Genomic DNA, 18,607 nt, shown 5'->3' on the forward strand with positions numbered 1-18,607 from the left:
TCCAAAGTTCTAGGAAATACTCATTTAGGTATAATCTTAAAAGGTAATAACTGTAAAAGCAGAATTAATGTTTTATTTTATTCAGAATCCCATGTGTAATGTATTTTTTTAAAACCCATGTTGGTAATGTGATTGTTTTTTCCTAAAAGAGAAATTTTTATGGATTCATAAAAATCATTATAAATATTTACATATTAAGAGCTATTCAGACAGACCTTTTAGAAAAGTGTATTCTACATATATGTATATGTTGGACATGAGACAGTGTCTAACACATATACATTCAAATGTTAACTGGTATTTTTGGTGTGGGATTATGGGTACCTTTTCAATATTGAGCTTTTCTGTTTTTTTTTTTTTTTCATTGAAAAACTGATTTGCATTATTTTAATAAATTAGAATACAAATACAAACAAATGATAAAAAGTACTTTAAGCATTCTGAGAAATGCTTCCCAAAGTACATTCTACATCTATACCGTTCAGTATGGTAGCCACTAGCCATGTGCGGGTATTGAGCACTTGAAATATGGCCAGTCGAGATTGAGATGTTCTGTAAGTATAAAATGCACACTAGACTTTGCAGACTTGGAATGAAAAAATGTAAAATATCTCAATATTTTTAATATTGATCACATGTTGAAGTAATATTCCACAAATGCTCTATTAAATAAAATATATTTTTAATCTTAAATTTAACTTAATTTTACTTTTTAAGACTCTGGCTACTAAGAAATTTTAAATTACATATGTGGTTCACATTATGGTTTTATTGGACAGTGCTGTGCTAGGTGTTATCCAGAACTTCTATTGTTTAGGAATTCTGTATATTCTTCACTGATGTCAGAAGTGTTGATTTAGGGTAGAGGGAAGACTAGAATTAAATTCAAAAGGTTATTTGATACATCAGAACAAATGTTTACTGCCCATCTTATATGTGAACAATACCAATTATCCTGCTTAAAACCCGTTAGTAGTCTGTCCTTGCCCTCAAGAGAATGTCCTAAGTCGGTAATGTTGAAGTGCTTTCTCGTTCTGCCTCCTGCTGCCTCCACCCCCAGCACTGAGTTCCTGCTGTCCTGGGCCCTTTTGCCTCCTTTTAGGTTCCATGATTTCTCTCAGCCTGGACCTTTGCACAGACTTTCATTTGTGTGGAAAACTGTTTCCATACCTTCTTGGCTGGCTAACTTCTCTTCATCCTCAAGGCCTCAGCTTAGCTGTCACTTTCCTTAGGAAACCTCAACTTTCCGAGCCTGGTTTGGGGTGGGGTGAGTGTGTGCTTATCATCCTGTGTCTTTCTCCTATCAACACTTCTCTCTCCAGCTGTCTGTCTGTCTCTTCCACTACTACAAGCTCCTTCAGAGGAGAAAGATCATGTCATTTTTTTTACTCTTGTATTCTTTGCATAATATTTAGGGCATTAGATAGTTAAAATATTTGTGAAATAAATGAATATGCACTCTGGAAATACAAGGCATGAATCATTGCTCTTAAGATTTATTCACGGATCAAGGGAAAGAAAGGTTGTGGGAACAGTGGGTACCTTGATGTCAGAGAATGCATCTTTTTCATCTGTATTGGTGGTGCCAGCACAGTGCATATCACAGTGAATGACAAGTTAGGTCGATAAATTTAAGCATGACAAAGGGATATTTTGAAATATGGAATATGAAATACAGTCACATTCCACGTAGAAAATAGTACATCCATGTAAACTTGTGTGCTGCTTCCTACGCAAGAATGTCTTGTTTCTGCATATTTTCCTTTCCCGTATGCTTTCCTTTTGCTTTATGGCAAAACTAGAAATATTGATAGACTTGATTTTGCCAGTCTATGGACTTCCTATAGAAGGAATGAGTACCCCAAATCACTTCCTCCACTAAACCTTTCACTAGCACTATTCTTCCTCTTGCCTGTAGCCTTGTGTGCTTGGCTCTGGGCATGATGGGTTTGTACTCATTTGCTTCTTTGTAGGTCTTCTATCACCTTTCTCCTGATGAGCCTGTTTCATATTTTAAAAGATAAGGGAGGGGGAGCACATTTTCCATTTTTAACTGTCTACTGTGACTAAGAGTCTGTGTCTGGTAACTAATTTGTCTGGTAACTGTCTCTTGACAGTTAGATGCATTTTGGTTTAAATGCCAGTCTTGCAGAGCTTGAGAGAATGCATGCTGCTGTATTCCCAGGTCTAATTTGGTTTCCCAGTCCTAAGCCACACAACCCCCCAGCGCCTGGCCACTGTGGTGTCATACTCATGGTAGGTACTGAGTTGTGGGATTCACTTGAGTTTAAAATATAAAAAACTGTAGATGTTATTTTGGAAAACAAATATTAACTATGTAATATATAATTATATGGTGAAATAATGAATAATTTCCCAGAAATAATTTAATGAGAGCCAAATTCCTTTCCTTTTAGAAATATTATAGAAGCCACTATTTATAGAAATAGTGAATCCCAGAAATGATTTAATGAGAGACATAATTCCTTTTCTTATAGAAACCCTTATAAAATTATTTTCTCAGAGTCTTGTGTCTTTCGTATTTTTGAGCTGCAATATTTCTGCATGTGACCTAATGCTGCAGGTCCAGAACTCTGCTCTCAGATTCCTCAGGTTGCTGGGAATCTGCATACATACGCCCTGGTGATATACACCATTCCACTTCACTGCTCCTACCACTTTGAGTTGGATGGAAGGGACTGACTGACCAAGGTAAACTTCTAGAGCAGCTTTGCCTCCTGAAACGGAGTGAATGCACACAGCTTACCTGCGCCCTTTCCCCAAACACTGCTATTTTGGCAGTTTTGATGCAATTGCAGATGAGCCTCCAGTTTAGGATGGAAGGTTTTAGACATGCTGGTTGGGTGCCTCTGCTACACTGTGCCACTGTCTGGTTTGATACAGCAGAGGCTCATGCCAGGACAGATTTCTTCATCTTAAAGGAACACTCTAAAGGAACAAGCTAAAGAGAAATTCCAAGATACTCTTGGTAGTAATTTTTGAACTCTTAAATACTGATTTTTTTTTTAAAAAGCAGTGGGGTTAATGGTGAGAACATTCTGTCTTATGGGTTCAAGTGTCTTAGAGCATGGCAGCCTTTTCTGTAGGGCAGACCCGAGCAGTAATAGACTGAGAGATGTGTGGAAAAGAAGCTCTCTTAAGGCAAGTAAGACCAAATTATATATTGAGACCAAAAGGCAGGAATATGTGTTGGATGAAAAACAGGACAAAATCATTACAAAAGACATGCATCGTTTGGACCTCATGATATCTGCTCAGTCTCCTCTCCTTTAGTACAGATTGAGATGATTTAATGTCCTCATACAGGGACCTACAGAAACTTCAAATCTTTCACAAATGAAGGAAATTGTTTTATTCTCATGTTGATTTTATACAAAAATGTAAAAATAAATAACCAAAAGAATCAGAAAAGAAGCTTTTAGTGTGCTTAGCAACCCTCCCTTCCCTGCCCACTTCTCAGTTGATTCACTGTTTCTTACCAGCTCATGCCAGTCCATTAAAGATGAGAGATAGGCAACAGAAAAAAATTAAAAGGTGAACAGCACTTCTGGTTGATGATTAACTGGATTACTGGATAAGCGGGCATTCTGGTGAGCCAGTTTGTGTAGGTGTCTGTTTGTGGAGCCCTGCTCATTGATAGTTACTTCTGATATTATCACTGAATTTCTGTAGTGAAAGTTGTCATTATGTTAACCTTGAGGCTTTAGGAATATAAACAATGCTTCCTAAATTCTAGAGATCACATTTAAGAAAGATTCATATATATAGCTAAACTTTTTAAAAAGGGATACTGTAGCCGGACGCGGTGGCTCACACCTGTAATCCTAGCACTTTGGGAGGCCAAGGTGGGTGGATCATGAGATCAGGAGATTGAGACCAGCCTGGCCAACATGTTGAAACCCCGCCTCTACTAAAAATAAAAAATTAGCCAGTTGTGGTGGCACGCACCTGTAATCCTAGCTACTTGGGAGGCTGAGGCAGGAGAATTGCTTGAACCTGGGAGGCGGAGGTTGCAGTGAGCTGAGATCCCACCATTGCACTCCAGCCTAGGTGACAGAGGAAGACTCAGTCTCAAAAAAAAAAAAGAGGGGGTGTATACTGTAATAGTGTAAGTCTTGAAATTTTCTTCGGTGAAACTTTGCCTTGTTTCACAAATCCAGATATATGAGAATGAAGTGGTCTGGAATGTTTTAGCCTACATTGTCTACTATCCTTTGGAGTCTTTGGTAACATAATTAAAGAACATGGCAGAATGAGATTTGTGAGGCCCAAAGACAGTTATTAAAGTGTAGTGGGAGCATTGTGTAGATTGCTTTCCTTCAACATTTTTTTTTTTTTTTTGCACAGTTAGAATGTCAAGGCCAAAGATTCAATCTGATTTAGATAGTGAGTGCACTTGTCCCTTAGTGCAGTGTAATATCTTAGGATTGTGCTGCATGAAGTGTTTCCAAGTTGTCACGTATTACATATAACCTCAGGGTTCTCTCTTTGGACAGAATTTAATTGATACAAGGCTATGCAAAGCAATGCTCACTCCGGAAATACGTTCATCTTAATAAAAGCAGGCTAAGTCAGCTCTGAGTTCATTACTCATCTGTATAATTATATACCATGACCTATTTTCCTCTTGTATTAGACCACCTTCCACCTTCCTAATTGTGAGCTGTAATTCCTTCTCTGAAGAAAAGAATTATTCCTTCATAGCACTTTGATGAAATTAACAAAGCTATTGATACTACTTGAGGGATTTAAAAAATTACCTCTTAAGATTTTTTTTGCATAATATGAGGTCTCTTTTCAATGAAGATGTTTTGCCCAGTGAGCGTTTGTCGTCTTGAAGTGGCCAAAGTGTTTTTTCATTAAAGATCCTGCATTACAGGAAACAAAAAAACCAAAGATTTAAGTGAGCACCAGACTTTTTATTGGGGAAATATGTCTGTACTTACTTCTTAAATTCAGCTTGTGTAATTGTGAAATATTTCAACATGTGCGTTTGTTGTTTCACTGTACTTGCTATTTGTTGTCAGTATTGATTATTGATTTGGTTGCAGCCTCTTATGGGAAACTTAAACTCTTTGAGAGCTTGGGCATGAAGTGGTTTTGGTTATTGGTTTATATTACCCCTCCTTGGATATGGGTGATCAAATCAATTTATCAAATGACTGAATATAACAATTCATCTTAGCCGTGAAATCATAAGTCTAATTGCAGGTGGATTTTTAAAATTGTTTTGTTTTTTAAAAAACCTTTGTCTTCTTGACCTTTTGGGCCAGATATTTATTTTTGGGAGCTGTCCTCTGCATTGTAAGATGTTTAGCAGCATTTCTGACTTCTGCCTACTAGATGCCAGTAACCCCCTGCCCAAGTTGCGGTAATCAAAAATGTTTCTAGACTTTGCCAAATATCCTCTGAGGGACAAAATTGCCCTCATTTGATTACCACCAGTCTAATGAGACTGATGTGTGGACTTTGCAGAGATAACACCTGAAAGCCATGTGGTCTGATAGGAAGAAGAAAGCTTTAGCAAAATGGTGGTTGGATTTGGTTCTGCCTTAGTCTAGGTTTTCGTATTTCTGAATTCTTTAAACCAGTGAGTGCTCCCTAAACTTTAATGTGCATACACATTACCTGGGATCTTGCTAAAATGAGGACTGAGATTCCATTATGTCTGGAGTTTGGCATGTAATATGGTTTGGCTCTGGTCCCCACCCAAATCTCATCTTGTAGCTCCTGTAATACCCACGTGTTGTGGGAGGGAGCCCTGGTGGAAGATGATTGAATTATGGGGGTGGGTCTTTCTGTGCTGTTCTTGTGATAGTGAATGGGTCTCATGAGATCTGATGGTTTTAAAAACGAGAGTTGCCCTGCACAAGCTCTCTTCTCTTTTCTGCTGCCATTTGAGACATGCCTTTCACCTTCTGCCATGATTGTGAGGCCTGCCACCACGTGGAACTGTAAGTCCAGTAAACCTCTTTCTTTTGTAAACAGTCCTGTTTCTGGTATGTCTTTATTAGTAGTGTGAAAATGGACTAATATAGTAAATTGGTGCCAGTAGAGTGGCACGTTGCTGAAAAGATACCTGAAAATGTGGAAGCAACTTTGGAACTGGGCAACAGGCAGAGATTGGAACAGTTTGGAGGGCTCAGAAGAAGACAGGAAAATGTAGGAAAGTTGGAACTTCCTAGAGACTTGTTGAATGCCTTTGCCCAAAATGCTGATAGTGATATGAATGATAAAGTCCAGGGTGAGGTGGTCTCAGATGGAACTTGTTGGGAAATGGAGCAAAAGTGACTCTTGTTATGTTTTAGCAAAGAGACAGGAGGCATTTTGCCCCTACCCTAGAGATTTGTGGAACTTTGAACTTGAGGGAGATGATTTAGGGTATCTAGCTGAAGAAATTTCTAAGCAGCAAAGCATTAAAGAGGTGACTTGGGTGCTTTTAAAAGCATTCAGTTTTATAAGGGAAGCAGAGCATTAAAGTTCAGAAAATTTGCAGCCTGACAATGCAATAGGAAAGAAAATCCCATTTTCTGAGGAGAAATTCAAGCTGGCTGTAGAAGTTTGCATAAGCAACGAAGAGCTGAATGTTAATCCCCAAGAAAATGGGGAAAATGTATCCAGGGCATGTCAAAGGTCTTCACAGCAAGCCCATCCCATCACAGGCCTGGAGGCCTAGAAGGAAAAAGTGGTTTCGTGGGCCCCGCCCAGGGTCTCTGTGCTATGTGCAGCCTGGGGAATTGGTGCCCTGTGTCCCAGCCACTCTAATGTGGCTGAAAGGGGCCCTTGTAGAGCTCAGGTCAGGGCTTCAGAGGGTGCAAGCCTCAAGCCTTGGCAGCTTCCACGTGGTGTTGAGCCTGCAAGTGCACAGAAGTCAAGAATTGGGGTTTGGGAACCTCTGCCTAGATTTCAGAAGATGTGTGGAAATGCCTGGATATCTAGGCAGAAGTTTGCTGCAGGGGCAGGGCTCTCATGGAGAACCTCTGCTAGGGCAGTGTGGAAGGGAAATGTGGGGTCGGAGCCCCCACACAGAGTGCCTACTGGGGCACCATCTAATGGAGCTGTGAGAAGAGGGCCAACATTCTCCAGACTCCAGAATAGTAGATCCCTTGACAGCTTGCACCATTGGCCTGGAAAAGCTGCAGACACTCAATGCCAGGAGGGAGGCCGTACCCTGCAAAGCCACAGGGGTGGAGCTGCCCAAGACCATGGGAACCCACCTCTTGCATTGTGTGACCTGGGTGTGAGACATGGAGTCAAAGGAGATCATTTGGGAACTTTACGATTTGACTGCCCTGCTGGATTTTGGAATTGGATGGGGCCTGTAGCCCCTTTGTTTCAGCCAGTTCCTCCCATTTGGAATGGCTGTATTTACCCAATGCCTGTACTGCATTGTATCTAGGAAGTAACTAACTTGCTTTAGATTTTATAGGCTCATAGGCGGAAGGGACTTGCCTTGTCTGGGATGAGACTCTGGACTGTGGACTTTTGAGATAATGCTGAAATGAATTGAGACTTTGAGGGACTGTTGGAAGACATGATTGGTTTTGAAATGTGAAGATATGAGATTTGGGAGGGGCCAGGGGTGGAATGATATGGTTTGGCTTTGTGTCCCCACCCAAATCTCATCTTGTGGCTCCCATAATTTCCATGTGTTGTGGGAGGGACCTGGTGGTAGATGATTGAATTATGGGAGTAGGTCTTTCTGTGCTGTTCTTGTGATAGCGGATGGGTCTCATGAGATCTGATGGTTTTAAAAATGGGAGTTGCCCTGCACAAGCTCTCTTCTCTTGTCTGCTACCATGTGAGACATGCCTTTCACCTTCCACCATGATTGTGAAGCCCCCTCAGCCATGTGCAACTATAAGTCCAGTAAGTCTCTGTCTTTTGTAAATTGCCCATTCTCAAGTATGTCTTTATCAGCAGTGTGAAAGTGGACTAATAAACCATGATATGCTGCTGGCCCATGTACCACTCTTTGAGTTAGCATCACTTTTTTTCCCCAGATCCTGTGCCCAGGAGACATTTAATAAAGGTGATGATAGTAAAATATTTTTGTTGTAGTCAGGACTTTAGACAAGAAAAATTATATTCCAAGTAGGCCTGAAATCTAGGATCTTTGCCCAAGTTTATTCATTACATTTCATCATCATCTTCCCATCTTTATGGTCTCTTGGAAATGTAAATTGGTATTTTATAACTATTTGAGAGATGGTGATTGTGATCATCTTATATTTACTTAGAATGTTTCTAAAAAGTCATGAGATTCTCTTTGGAAAGAAAGAGGTTAAGTTCTGCATGGAGTAATAATCTCAGTGGCCTAGAGCAGTATGGAACATGTGCTGGTTGTAAATGATATATTCTAACTTCACAACATTGAGGCTTTTATTAAAAAGTCCAAAAAAAAAAAAAAAAAAGAAAAACCAGATGTCAGTGAGATTGCAGAAAAAAGAGAACACTTATGTACTCTTGGTGGGATTGTAAATTAGTTCAGTCCCTATTGAAAGCAGTGTAGAGATTTCTCAAAGAACTAAACATAAAATTACCATTTCACCCAGCAATCCCATTACTAGGTATATACTCAAAGAAAAACAAATTGTTTTACCAAAAAGACATTTTCACTCACATGTTTATTGTAGTACTATTCACAATAGCAAAGGCATAGAATCAACCTAGGTGCCTATCAATGGTGGATTGGATAAAGAAAATATGGTACATATACACTGTGGAATACTATGCGGCCATACAAAAGAAATCATGTCCTTTGCAGCAACATGGATGTAGCTAGAGGCCATTATCCTAAGTGAATTAACACAGAAACAGAAAACCAAATGCCACATATTTTCACTTATAAGTGGGAACTAAACATTGGATACACATGGACACAAAGATGGGAACAGTAGACACTGGAGACTCCAAAGATGGGGAGGTAGGAAGGGGGGAAATGGTGGAAAAACTTACTCTTGGGTTTTATGTTCACTATTTGGGTGATGGGTTCACTAGAAGCCCAAAAGCTCAGTGTCACACAATATACCCAAGTAACAAACTTGCACATGTAACTGTTGAATCTAAAAGAAAAAAAGAAAAGAACATTGCCTACTTCCGGGGAGGTAAGTAGGAGCAAGTCCAGCCTCCTTACACCCAACCAAATACCACGTGTTTTAACTTACAAGTAGGAGCTTACAAGTGGTAGGGTGGTTGGACTTTGCTGTATCTGTGATATTTTATTTCTTAAATTCTGAATCAAATATGCCTAATATTACTGCCTATTAACACTGGTGACTGGTACACTGGTGTTAACCAACATTAGTGTCTGCACTTCTGTTTTTGTTTATTTAAATTATTTCATAATTAGAAATAGAAATATCTATGGAGAATGGATTGCCTTCAAATAATGCTTTTATCAGTACCCACTTACGACGTGCATTTTTCTTCCTCTTCTTTTTTCAGTTCTTATAAAGGTACAACTTTTGTGTATTTTTTCCTTCCTTTCAGTCCAGACATCAAAAGCTTTAATACACGGTGCTCTAGATCTTTTTCTATGAGATAAATACTTGTTTTCTAGCTGATTCTGTATCAATAGAAAATAGTATAGATGTATGTAATCATTTATACATTTTTAAACTTACTGAAGCCATTTTCTTGCTGCTTTAATCTCTCGTGCCTTAACGTTTAACACTTTTTTTTTTTGGTGTCGATGTGATCTCTTACGTGGTTTTCATAGTATTTATGTGTCGTGTATTTATAGTCGTGTTATTACATTTTATGTTACTAAAATAATTTACAAATAACTGTCTCATCCCTGTTCTGCATTCCTGTGGCACTCTTGTCCGTGCCCTCTCTAGGCTCAGTCAAGGAGAATCTAACTTTCTCCTTCACCCAGAAGAAGGCACCCTCCTCCCACCCCCTATCTTTTTTCATTACCCAGAGCATTTGATATTTGACACTCACCATGCTTCTCAGAAGCTGTCAGGGACCTAATTTCTAAGTCTGTTGTCTTTTTCTCATTTATCCTATTTCCTCACCCTCTTTGCAGCATTTGATATCACTGATTTCCCCTTGTTGAAATCTGCTGTTTATAAAGTACATTGTAACCTTTGGCTCCTGTGTACCCCCTGATATTTCTTCCTTTGCCACGGCCTTTTGTTCATTTGCTCACTAAAGCCATCAGAACATGCTTATTACATTTTATGTTACTAAAATAACTTACAGCATTTTACATCTTTAAAATATTTTATATTATTTACTAGTGTTATTTAATTCCCTCTGTCATCAGACTCCTAGCCTTTCTTACCCAAGGAGAGCTGGATATTTTAGAACTTCTTTCACTCTGCCCATTGGGCTTGCCTTTCTGCCCCAGCAGTGTGACTCCTTAGGGCTGGGTAAACAATGTCCTATGCTTCTAAGTCATAGACCTGTCCAGGGTGCCCTCGACTTCACAGAAGTGACTGTTCTTTCTCTGTAATTGGCTACACTCCCCTTGTTTCTGAGAAATCCTTCTTCTGCTTAGCTCCTGTGTTAGTCTATTGTCTGCTGCTATAACAATACTACATATTGAGTCATTTATAAAGAAAGGAAATTAATTTGGCTCATGGTTCTGGATTCTCTGAAGCTCAAGATGGAGGTGATGCATCTGGTGAGGCCTTCCTGCTGCGTCATGGTGGAAGGGCAAGTGAGCATGTGAGACCAAGAGAAAAAGAGGGCCAACTTCTGCAATAATATCATTAATTTGCTCACAAGGCCTTTGCTATCATGATCTAATCATCTCTTAAAGGTACCGCCTCTTAATGCCATCACAATGGCAAATCAATTTCAAATGAATTTTGAAAGGGACACTCAAGCCATAGCAGCTTTCTGTCAGATCCTATTGGTAGCTGTCTCATCGGTGTTGTGCATTCCTGTGGCACTCTTGTCCATGCCCTGTCTAGGCTCAATCAAGGAGAATCTCACTTTCTCCTTCACCCAGAGGAAGGAACTCTCCCACCCCCTATCTTTTTTCATCACCCAGAGCATTTGATGTTTGACACTCCCCACACTTTTCAGAAGCTGTCAGGGACCTAATTTCTAAGTCTGTTGTCTTTTTCTCAGTTATTCTGTTTCCTGACCTCTTTGCAGCATTTGATATCATTGATTTCCCCTTGTTGAAATCTGCTGTTTATAAAGTACATTGTAACCTTTGGCTCCTGTGTACCCCTGATATTTCTTCTTTGCCAAGGCCTTTTGTTCATTTGCTCACTAAAGCCATCAGAACATGCTTGCCATGCCCTATGGAAACACATCAGGGAACTCTCAGGAAAATTCCAGTCTAGTGGGAGGCTGAACAGAGGGACACTTCAAGGTATGACATGGGGTCATCATTGAAGGAGGAAGCACAGGAACAGAGTGAGCACGTATCTAGTTTCAGAAATGGTGGCATCAGGGCAGCCTTCCTGGAGCATGTGATAATGAAGATTGACAAATGAGTTGGCTTTAGCTAGGCAAAGAAGAAGAGGGAAGGAGTTTTGGAGTGAGAGAGCTATAGGAACAGGCATCAAGACTGACATGAGAGGCTGTCACAGTGGGGGAAAATGGATGGCCTAAGCTCTTGGGTAACATGATGGAACCTTGCCAGTGAGTAAACCTTTACCTTACAAATGAGGACAGTGATGCTTAACATGGTCAAGTGATTCATCAAAGGGCACCTAACACATAGCCAGAGAGTATTCAAACTAATGTCTGCTTGACTCCAAGCCAGGGCTCCCCTGCTCCTGAAAGAATGTGGGGGCAGCATGTTTTATATGAATGTGATCCTTTACACAGGCCCTTCAGCATTTTGCTGGAGTCGCATCTTGAGAAGTCAGCCAGTATTTTTTTTTTCAGGAAGGGAATGTACATGTGTGTATGTTTGAGAGTATATATATTATTTTTGTTTTTTATCTGAGTTTTAAGCTTTTACATGAGGTGGATGCCTTCAGTTTCTTCAGTTATCTTCCAGATACTGCAGCATAGAGAACCTCCTTTTTATTTGCCAGTTTCTAAAAGTGTTTAAAATGAGTTTCTGATTTTTTGACTCAGTTTTCTATCTCCTGCGCTGATATCCAAAGAGAGATATAGAGTCGGACTATCATGAATGGTGATTACAACAGGTAACATTAACCTATAAATGGTGGAAACTCTTCTGCAGGGAGAAACCTAGATCTGCTGCATGTGGTTTGGATGCCACACACAGATCTCCTGGGGCCCCTGGCACAAGGAGAGCTCTGCTTGCTGCTGTTTGTCACCTTCAGCCAGTTTTCTCTGGCAGTAGATGTGAGCTCAAGATCAGGTCACTTGATCCTAACTCCTGCTGCTATGACCCATCGACTTTACCTTCAGTTAGAATCCAGGTCAGTGACCAGCATGTGTTAATGTAACTTAAAATTGGCCGAATGGTGTGGCCACATACTTTAAGTGAGGAGCTGTGCTAAGTTTTCACATTAGAAATATCTAAATATTCTTCTTAGGCTGAATTGCAGATACCCAAGAACTTCCTCCTCCACCAAAGCATAAACTCAGCCCTCTCTTGATTCCCTCTTGATCTTCCTATTCACAGTCTTTACAACCCATGAAGATAAAAGAAATCTGAATTTCTGCTACAAACAGATCCAACTCTTGATTATGTGTGAGAATGGGAAGGGGGGACGGATTAGGATGGATTATAAACTGATAATGTCCAAACATAGTCTTTACTTTGTATTCTAACCGCTTCCCTCAAAACACTTTTAGCATAGCTTTTGGCAGAGTGCAAGTCTAACATATTTGGCATGTCTGAGAACTCCAGCCTGTCTTCACTTTGTGATTATGCAAATGGATCACGGGAGCTGTCAGTGGAGGGGGAGGTGTGGCATAGGCATCTCATGACCTCCTATGGATACATAGTCATGCAGTCTTCTCGAATGCCAAACTGGGGGCCAGGAAAATGGCCACCCACTATTAGCCTTTACTCTAGGGACTGCATCTTGGTAGTCAGGATGGACTTGTAATTTTTTGCTTATAATGATTGGAATAGTCCAGGGTTTCTCAGCCTTGGCACTGTTGAGTGTTTTTTTGGGTTTCAGTTCTTTGTGGGTGGGCTGTCTTGTGTATTGTTGGGTGTTTAGCCGCATCCCTGGCCTGTATCCACGAGGTGGCAGTAGAACGCTATGGTTTGTGCCACCAGCCATGTCCCCAGACATTTCTAAATTTTCTTGAGAACCACTGGAATGACCCCTTAATGGTAGGTATATTTCAGATGATTTTGATACAGGAAGAGAATTTAGCTTTCTTGTTGGGGTCAGACCTTAACTGTAATTGAATAACTCATCAGCAGTAAGTAATGCATATGCTAAGGTCTAGGAATGTGAAGTGGGCTTTACTTACTGCTCTGTTGGAATAGTGGACAGAGGACAGACAGTGCAGCATAATGATTACATGCGTGTTTATGGGATACAGTGGGCCTTGGCTACATGTATGGCGCTAGAATATTGCGATAATTACTAACTGCCTTTGTGTATCAGTTTTTACATGTCTAAAATGAGGGGGGAACTAGTAGCTACCTCAGCTACCTCTAGGGTTCCTGTTCCCATAAGAATCAAATACTTGGTATGAGGCAGGGTGTGACTCAGTGGGAACACTGCACAGACCAGGGAGTGACTCAGCTGATAACAGAATGAACTGTCAGGCTCCTGACAGTTTCCCCTGCTTCTTTAAGTTTATTGAAGTTGACGCTCTTCTACACTGAAATTCAGGGCTGCAGGAGGCCCATCATTTAGAGTAATGCAAAACCCTTTGCAGAGTGCTCTGAGCTTCCTCCAGTATGTGGCCCAGCAGTGCTTGAACAAGGGACAAATTGGGAGAGGTTTTGCTTCTGATGATCCCTCTGTTCTAGTCACAGGAAGTGGCACTCAACAACAGAGCGTATTTATGAAGTCCAGAGCGTTTCAGTTCTAATTTACCAGTCCGTACACAATGCTAATCTTTCATGAGAGTGGCACAAAGCTCTGCATAACTCCTGGCTTCAGGGTTTTGGGAACCAATTCCTTTTTCTCCTGGAACTAGGTTGAGCTGCCTGAATTACTGAATTTTTTCCAGCCTGTTCTTCTACAGCATTGTTTTGGAATATGTGGTCTATTCCCTGGGGCCAGGCAAGGAAATGAATCCATGACCTCTTTTTGCCTCACTGAGATGGTGTTTGCATTTCTCAGGCAAGCGGTACTCAGATCTGCAGATCATGGGGCTGTTAGACCATTAGTGGTTATCCTCTGCTGTGAAGATGAAGACAAATTTCCATGTGTGAGAAAACAACAGCTTTAACTGCTTAGCTAAATATCAACCACTTGTGTGTTTGTTCAAGATTCAGGCTTATATAGCCAAAGGAAAAGAATATAAATATCCAGAATTTTAAGTGGGAGTGGAAATACTGTACAGAAGTGATTCCCATATACTCTCTAACCCAAAGTGTTGTATGTTTCCTCCCTGTTTTGTGTATTAATCCCTGTTAGAGGGTTCTTTGATTTTAATAAAACATACTGTGGTAATAACTTAGAAATTCAGTGATTCTTTTTTTTTGAGACGGAGTCTTGCTCTGTTGCTCAGGCTGGAGTGCAGTTTCGCGATCTCCGCTCACTGCAACCTCGCCTCCCGGGTTCAAGCAATTCTCCTGTGTCAGCCTCCCGAGTAGCTGGGACTACAGGCTCGTGCCACCATGCCTGGCTAATTTTTTTTTTTTTTTTTTTTTTGAGACAGAGTCTCACTTTGTTGCCCAGGCTGGAGTGCAGTGGCACGATCTTGGCTCACTGCAAGATCTGCCTCCTGGGTTCACACCATTCTCCTGCCTCAGCCTCCCTAGTAGCTGGTACTACAGGCACCCACCACCACGCCTGGCTTATTTTTGTGTTTTTAGTGGAGACGGGGTTTCATCGTGGTCTCAATCTCCTGACCTCGTGATCCGCCCGCCTCGGCCTCCCAAAGTGCTGGGATTACAGGCGTGAGCCACTGTGCCAGGCGAATTGAGCAATTCTTAAACGAATTTGTGTTTTATTAACTAGAGCATGCAACAATGGAGCAACTGTATTAGTTTCAAACTTAGTAGGACTTAAGGGTGAAAGATGCACTTTTATGCAGCTTGAAGATGTTGTTCAAGTTGTATTTGAAATCAAAGACCTTTACTTTTTATGAGTCCTAGGCTCACGTGTTGGGATCTATTTTTTTGTTTTTTATTTTGTTTTTGTTTTGGATACGGAGTCTCGCTCTGTTGCCCAGGCTGGAGTGCAGTGGTGCGATCTCAGCTCACTGCAAGCTTTGCCTCCCGGGTTCACGCCATTCTCCCACCTCTGCCTCCCAAGTAGCTGGGACTACAGGTGCCCGCCACCACGCCTGGCTAATTTTTGTTTTTGTATTTTTAGTAGAGACAGGATTTCACCATGTTAGCCAGGATGGTCTTGATCTCCTGACCTTGTGATCCGCAAGTCTCGGCCTCCTAAATTGCTGGGATTACAGGCGTGAGCCACCGCACCCGGCTGGGATCTGTTCTTGAATATGCGTGTCTGTTTTAGAACATTCCACTTGTGATATTTCACCTTTCCCATGGATTTCAATAGGAGTCAGTCAAGTACAGTGTAAGAAAATAGTCTTATGTCTTGCCCTGCCCCAGGGGAGCTGTTAGATGCCATTTCATTATTGCCTCAGATATAATACCTGTATGTAAAAAAATTCTGATAAACACTCCTTTCTCTTTATACTATACACTATACTTTGATGCTCATTGACATCCTTGGACTGTGAAACGTGCCAGGACTAGTTTTGTTTTACTCCATGCTTTTTTTTTTTTTTAAATGCACTTCCACTTCCTTCTAATGTTTCTTTGAACTCTCCGTATGTGTTATTGCTTTTCTCTTGTCTATTTTCAGCATCTCTTTCTGTCTAGGGGCTACTTCCCTTCAAACTTTACACCCACTCAAAGTCCTTAATAAAAAAAAGTAATAAAATCTGTATGCCCGGAAGTCATGACACCCCAATAGCTGTAAACTTGCTCAAGCCATTTTTAAATAACAAAAGTGAAACCCCCCTGCCAATGCAGAAGTAGTGACTTCCCAGTGTCAGTGAGCTCATCTTGTTTCGAACTCTCACTAGCCACTGAAAGGAAACAGGGCTCCTTAAGACAAATTACTGATTTCCGATCAGGTACAGGAAAAGTATAAGCTGAGTTGTGACATCTTTTGATCAGAAAGCAAGGAAGTGCTCAGACCAATTAGGAAATGCCGTGGACACAAAGGGAACAGTAGACACCGAGGCCTACTTTGAGGGTGGAGGGTGGGAGCGGGGAGAGGAGCAGAAAAGATAACTATTGGGTACTAGACTTACTACCTGACCAAAAAATCTGCAACAAATCCCTGTGGCATGAGTTTACCTATATAACCTTCACATGTACCCTTGAAACTAAGTTTTTTTTTTTTTTTAATATTGTTTAAAACCATCATCTATAAAACAAAATTTTCTTTTCACCTTTCAAATATTCTTCTAACACTTACTGCCAGACAGTGTTTGTGCTATTGGTGATAAAGCAATAAAAAACACCAACATTGTCCCTGCCCTCTTGGAGCTCAGAGCCTGCTGTTCTGGCATCTGAGCAGCCCCATTTCTTTCCCCTCCTCCCCTGAACATCTGAGGTTTCTGCAGATCTGGGTCATTTGCAGCTCTGGATGTTGACAAGCCCGGCTGCCTCACCTCCACAGGGTAGCACTCATGCCCTCTGAGTTTAGTCATGCCTCACCTTAAGCTACTCTCAGATTACAGCTCAAGCAGTTTCCAATGGGATTTTATACTTTTATCCTAATAAGTTATTAGCAGGGATGGGAAGGAAACTCCATTTTAATTGAATAGCTGCTGCGTGCCAGGTACTAGCATGTCTTGCTTAGTTTCTCAGCTGCTGTTTGGCTTTATCTGTTTTTAAATTTATTTAATAGGAAGTGGGACAGAAGAGGGTCACAGAGGTGAAAGAGCTAAAAAAAAAAAACAAAAGGTGTAGCTCAAGATGATGGCATATTCAAATCTAGTTGCTTATCTGTAAGCATCTCCTTTATCTACCATGCAAGATTGCTTCTATGAAAATCTGAGTCCCAATAATATTGACTATTTTATACAGTGTGATTATTGCTGCTGTTATGTAAATATCCAGTCAAGGGACTGACCAATTTTGTGCACTCTTGCATCTAACTTGTATTTATATATTAATCATGGTTTTTATTGGACCTGGTCGTTTCCTTAGGTCAGAGAAAAGGAGTGATAGGTAAAAGGGTAGTGGATTTGAAGCCAGATGACTGTATTCTTCAAGTACCATGCTTGGTCTTGATTAGCTTTGTCATCTTGCCTGAATCACTGAACCTCTCTAGAACCCCATTTGCTAATTGGTGAAACAGGGGCAAGAATAGAAGGCCTTTTCCAGTGTCTCCTGGTTACCAAAAACATCCAGTGAGATGAGAGTATCTGTGTAAAGGCTTTAAAAATGGGGGACTATACTCATGGGAGTTTAGTACTTGTACTTGGAAGTGTTAGTTAGAAGTCCTAGATCTCGCTATCACATAAAAATTATGTAAAATATCATTAGTGGTTTTCTCCTTGCCCCTTGGCATCTGGGATTGCCTTTTGAGACTGTATCTCTTTAGTAGGTTGTCATCAAATTGCTGATATTTTACTATTTTTTACCTCCAAAAATGGCAATACCAAAAGTTATTAGTAAAATTACAATTGTTAAAATATATGCATCTGTATCAATATCAAAGACAGTATGGCAACAGGCAAGTAAGCCTAGATTTTATTATAGTTTTCAAAACAAAATTTTACTCTCGATTTTTTTCTCCTCAGGCTATCTTGAGTTCCATGTGTTGATCCCTAGCGACTTGTTAAATGTTTAGTGTTGAAGAAACACTAAAGGCAGTGAAGCATCTTCCCCTATAATGGATGGGACTGATGGACTGATGTGGAGAGTTGCAAATGCTAGTCTAGTCATTTTAATTATGTTAACTGGGATACACATGCACACACACTTTCACAGTGGGTTATATATATGTGTGTGTGTATATACACACACAGTGGGATATTTTATATATGTATTTACACACATATATACACATACACACATACATAATTTTTTTTTCACTTTTCTCTTGTGAATGCTTTCTTTGTGGAATACTGGCAAGAAAGTTGGGAGGTATAAAAATGAATAAGGACTTAAGAAGTTGCATTTTCTCCATTTAGAGAGTCATTTGTTGACAAGAGTAACAGTTTTTAAAAAAAGCTCTGCCTTCCCTTAGTTGCAGTGTTCTTATAATGTATTCAGAAGACAGGGCTCCTTTTAAAAAGATTTTCTTTTGTTTACTTTCTTCTTTTTTTTTTTGCCTGGGAAATAGTCTGGAGTAGATTCTAAGCATGTATTAAGTTTTTAAATTGTCTGTTAGTCTAGATTTTTGGAAATTACTACATAATTTATAGAAAAACAACACAGTAATATTCCTTGTCCTTGCCATCTACAAATTAAAACAAAAAATGCTATGAATGTTTGTTATTTAAATGTTTAACGCTCAGAGGAAGGAAT

General features: G+C 40.3%; 2 protein-coding genes across 9 annotated transcripts in view; one reads left to right on the plus strand and one right to left on the minus strand.

Moving 5' to 3' along the window:
• The window catches only part of MED12L (mediator complex subunit 12L), a 334,555-nt gene that overhangs the window by 128,154 nt on the left and 187,794 nt on the right, over nucleotides 1–18,607 (plus strand). The gene's annotated exons all lie outside the window — the stretch shown is intronic.
• P2RY14 (purinergic receptor P2Y14) overlaps nucleotides 1–18,607 on the minus strand; it is a 51,649-nt gene that overhangs the window by 2,656 nt on the left and 30,386 nt on the right. Inside the window, exon 2 of one of the 3 annotated variants that reach the window (XM_030822730.1) lies at nucleotides 4,782–4,889. The gene's annotated coding sequence lies outside the window, so the exon portion shown is untranslated. Of the gene's footprint in view, nucleotides 1–746; nucleotides 1,348–4,781; nucleotides 4,970–18,607 lie in introns of those variants that run through there. The other 2 variants (XM_030822731.1, XM_030822732.1) reach the window with 2 other exon arrangements.

The sequence above is a fragment of the Nomascus leucogenys genome, chromosome 11 (assembly GCF_006542625.1).
Source record: "Nomascus leucogenys isolate Asia chromosome 11, Asia_NLE_v1, whole genome shotgun sequence".
Lineage (NCBI taxonomy): Eukaryota > Metazoa > Chordata > Mammalia > Primates > Hylobatidae > Nomascus > Nomascus leucogenys.